The 4,808-nt window shown below is 40.9% G+C and overlaps 1 long non-coding RNA gene across 1 annotated transcript in view; it reads left to right on the plus strand.

The window, feature by feature from the left end:
• LOC108448367 overlaps positions 1 to 4,808 on the plus strand; it is a 56,317-nt gene that overhangs the window by 46,446 nt on the left and 5,063 nt on the right. The window contains exon 4 of the long non-coding RNA XR_001864265.1: positions 1 to 1,797. This exon is cut by the window's left edge and continues 5,751 nt beyond it. This is a non-coding gene — a long non-coding RNA (uncharacterized LOC108448367). The remainder of the gene's footprint in view (positions 1,798 to 4,808) is intronic.

The following is a 4,808-nucleotide window of genomic DNA, read 5'->3' on the forward strand; positions in this document are numbered from 1 at the left end:
TCAAAGCTGTAGCCAGGTAAATTCCACTGTCTTAATCTGGCATTTGCAAATGGTGCCAGCCAAAAAGTCATTTGCATGGGCAAGTTTGCCAAGATTTACTTAGGAATTTATATGAAGAACTAGCACAGTACCAAAAATGTAGTTTTCTCTCCTTTCAGGTTGCAACCTCTTTTGAAACATCTCTCACTGCCTTTCTGTTATCATTTAATTTCCACATGCACAAATACAGGATTCATTCCCAGTTCTCTTGACTATAACATATCAACCCTCTCGCTAACATCCTTAACCTCTGCCCTGAGAAAACTAATCATCTCTCTTGTTAGCTCAGTCCCTTTTAGAGATGGCAGTGCACAAAGCACACCAACACTTCTCTACTGTAAGTAGCGAAGTGATGCTTCTCTCTACTTGGTTTGTTCCAGAGCTTCCACACTGATTTGTGTTGTACAATTCAATCTTCTGAATCACCCTTAATGACATCTATTATCTAAAATCCATTGGGCACCACTACTTCACTTCATCCCTTAATTACACCACCTCTCTCTTTTCATACCTGCTCTTGTACGTACCCAGTCACTGCCCTTAATGTCATCCTATTTCTCCTGTGCTAAGCTTCCAAAGTACTCATCCAGCAGCGCAGGCAGCCAGCTCTGTCCTCCTGCAGAACCGCTGAGAGTGCTCGTAAGGAGTGTTTTCTTGCCTCCTTTCCTCAAACAAAAGCAATCCTTACATTATAACAGGGAGTAGAGGAAGGTGTTATGGGTGACACTGCCAGAGAGGGGTTCCAACCATTCAATTTGGATTTAGATACACTATTTGTACAGACATGAGCTGGGAATCTTGATGGTCAGATGTGCCTAAGGTTCAGTAAGAGTTGAATTCTCACTGAAAGCAAATGGACCTTTTGAAAATCCCAGATTTTTTAGCTGGGAAAATGTCAATAGACATTTTCTTCAGGGTGGAGTATATTCCTGTTCAATCCTATGCATGGGACTTAATCACAGTAAAGTCAGATTTCTAGTGTATTAGTATATCTTATAACAATGCAACAGTCAGCCATTCATCAAGCTCAATGAAGCATATTTAAGTTTTCTAGAAGCTTCCCATTCATGTGATACTGAATTCTTGACTATTCATAATAGTAAAAACAAATGAAGCCCTTTCAGACAGCAGATGCTGTACAGGGAGAGCTGGTTATTTAGAACAGGAGTGATTTGGCAGACTCAGTATTGTTTGTTAGAGGGCTGTCCCACACAGGAGGTAATTTAGAAGTCCTATTTTTTAAAATAATTTTTCTATAGATTCTTCTCCTTCTCCAGCTGAATGAATTGAAAGTCAGAATAGAGACTCATTGATTATTCTGGTTTCAAGGATCATGAAGAGGTTAATTAGGGACTGATAAAAGTTCTCTGGGGCAAGGGTCACGTCTTTGTATGTATTTGCATCATGACTAATGCAGTGTCCCTCTGAGCCTACTGGGGTTCTTCCATAATGTAAATAATATTAAATTGCACTTTGGGAAATGGCAATTTTTAAATCTCTACCTTTGTAAGAGCTGTGTCCAAATTTCTAGGGCAATTTAAATGCAGCAGAAAGGTTGGTTTCTCATTTTGATTCCTTTAGAGGGCCGTCATCAGTGAAAGAGTTCTCCTGTACTGGCATAAATAAAATCTCAGACTTCGCAGGGAGCCCCAGGCATCGAACCAGCATGCAGACAGAAATGCTTATGGAGCTTGTGGGAGTTCGGATTGTTTTTTCTTCGTTGGAGCCAAGGTGTATGAAATGGATGTACCTGAAGAGGTGAGTGCATCTTTCCACTCACCCTACTGTGAGGAGTTTGGAACCATGAACCTAGGGGTCACATGGGAGACCTATCCCTGCATCTTCTCCTTGGCAATTATCTGCGTTTTTTCGACTACTGAGGGGATGAGGCCCCATCCATGCCATGCAAACACCTCCTGTGGCATCTGATAAGTGCAGGCATCACAGATATTTGATGGTGGCATGGTGATGGGCAGGGATAGTGTCAAATAAGTTACTGTAGGTGTCTGATAACGCAATTTCTAGTGCTCCTGGTCACTCTTTGCAGAGTACCAAGTTTATGGTTTATGTGCCACTATGAAAGAACAAACAAGAAGGATCATCTGGCATTTTATGAGAAGTCTTGATCCTCCTGCTTCCCACCTCAAAGAGAAATAGGACAGCAAGAGAAGCAAATTGTAACAATCAGTATAAAATAATAGCTGGGGAGAATGTATCTTCGTTTTGCAACATTTAAGTGTACTCTGAAAATATTCCTAAAAATGCAACTTCTTCCAGATGGCTAAGGGCAGCCTTATGCATCTCTGTTCATACAGGTTTGTAAAGCTAAAAGTTCAGTTGTTTGATGACTCTTATGAGCTTGAAAATGGCCTTCCAGACGCTGATACAAGTACAGATTTGTAATCCCAAAAACTTAATTTGGCCTTTTACTCACCAGGAACTCATATCTGTGCCTATCAAACAGCTTAATTCTTATTCTAGTGATTAGTGACTTTTTTTCTGCCTTTTTCCCTCTTTCCAATCCTACAAATATTTGCCCAAGTAACTAATTTTCTCTTGATTCTCTGCTAAACTAGTCATGCCTACTTCTCCTTAGCTCTGGTGCAAAAAAAATCCCCAAAAGCGAGAAGGTCAACAATTCTCAAATCAAGATTGAACCATCACCTTTCTTCAGATACATCTCCCATATCTTTCCTATGGCTTTAAAGCAAAACACTGCAAGCCTTATTCCTCTTTGTGGTTTGTGTTTTGCCCATTCCTGCAGGTTGCAATATCTGTCTGCAATATGCCAATGGAGTCTGAATTGTTTTGTCATCTGGGCCAAAGAGTGATTGTAGATTGCATCCACTGGCAAATTTGGCTTGCTTTCCTGCTTTCCTTGAAACTCGGGAATGTGGCCAATACACTGGGAGAAGACCCCCAGTGGGTCTGGCCAGCCACAGGCCCTCCAGAACATTCCAAGGCGTGAGATAATAGGCAAAGAATCTGATGGTGGTCATGGCTTATTACTTATACACAATCTGTAACTTGGCCTCTTCCTTCTCTTCTCTGCTAAGGGGATTTGAGTAAGATACAGGAAAGAAAATAAAAGTGGCATTTTCTACAGGAAATGGCCCTCACGAACATGTCTCTGCTAATAATTACAGAGCTGGTTTTATTTTGTTCAATGCGCTGCCTCAGTTTGGATCCACATCAAGAGCAGCATATGCTCTCCAAACTAAAATAAGTGCATATCTGATTTTTCACAAAAAAATTATTTAATTGATCTCTTCCTACCCTCTCCTCTCCCCCTCCTTCTCTTCCTGTCTTTTTTGCCCATTTCTTTACTAATTCCATAATATAGTAAGCCCCCTATTATGAAAGACATCCGAATTAATTTAAATACAAAATATAAAGAATTAACCTTACAGCAAAACAGATAACAGAAAAAAGAGATAGTTTTTCTCTGTCAAGTGACAGCCTTCTCGTTTATTATCATTTTAACAAATTAAGTTGCAAAATTGGCATTATTTCAGAACTGTACAAAATGTAATAACTCTATGAAATATATTGAATTTTTCAAGTATTAGAAATCCCTTAGTTTTGAAAGTGAATCACTGGAAATGATCCTTAAGGATCTAAAGTTTTTGTGCCATTTCTATACTATGCCTGCACAAAATCTAATGGCATTTGCTGAGTTAATCCTGGATATTCCATTGTTTTGGTATTTGTACTCTGTTAGTTAAATACAACATGTGTGAGAAAATCAAAGGGAAGAGATGTTGTTAAAATAGGAGAAAATATTTATCCTTTAGATGTAAGAAATACTTGTCACCCAAAATAAATCTGGCTTAAACTCTTTTAAGTCTTAAATAAGTTTGAAGTTAAAGTAAGTTTTCAGTATTAAAACTGTCTCCCCCTGAAAGTGTGTATTTGTATGTGTGGGTGCACATGGGTGTGTGTCTGTGTGGAAGAGTACTAAAATTAGCATGTACTAAAAGTATCTTCTCCTGAACCTTGTTTCAGGAGCCTTGGAAGCTGATATGTGATGGGTGCCATACAAGCAGAACACAATGATAATGATAAAACGTTGTGTAGGGCTACACAGTTCTAGAAAAGATGGGGATGAACTCCACCTGTAGCGTGTATTTATTTTTTTGGTTTTTTTATTTTACTGGTGGACATGCAGAAGCCCAGGGACAGTGCAGGGGTTGCTGGTGGGGGGAGAGGCAGAGGCCAGGCTAGGGAGAACAAAGGGCATGGGAAGGGCCTTTCCAGAGGGGACAGAGGTGGGAAATGCTGCTGTCTGATACTCCAGCAGGATGGAAAGGAGGCCAGGGAGAGTGAGAGACCCCCAGAATGGAGGCTGCTCTCCCGTGAGGTCATCATCATAAATGTTATAACTCAAAAATATGAGTTCTTGGGAAAAATGGAAAAGATGCATGGGTGTGGCAAGAGCCACATGAATGTTTCCCCCTCAAGTTCCCTCTCTTCTGGCCTATTCATGCATTGTGTCACTTCAGCTGTCCCGGTGCCATGGGTCACTTGCTAGAAAATTGGTGCAGCTGGTTCTGCTACCTCGGTGTGTGCATGATAATCTCACCATTTTTGCTCAGCGTTTTCTCTCCCCAAAGCCCCAGAAGCATTACCTGCTAACATGCCTTTCCCAGTACCAGCTCTGCTCTCTTCTGTGCCGCGCCTTTGCCTGTCCTTCGAATACAGCTGTGTCTTTGCCCTCCGAGAGAGTGCCCTTTTTTCTGTTGGCAGCCCTTGCATAGGTGCAGTGCGTT

Source organism: Corvus brachyrhynchos, unplaced genomic scaffold (genome assembly GCF_000691975.1).
Source record: "Corvus brachyrhynchos isolate BGI_N302 unplaced genomic scaffold, ASM69197v1 scaffold26, whole genome shotgun sequence".
In the NCBI taxonomy this organism is placed as follows: domain Eukaryota; kingdom Metazoa; phylum Chordata; class Aves; order Passeriformes; family Corvidae; genus Corvus; species Corvus brachyrhynchos.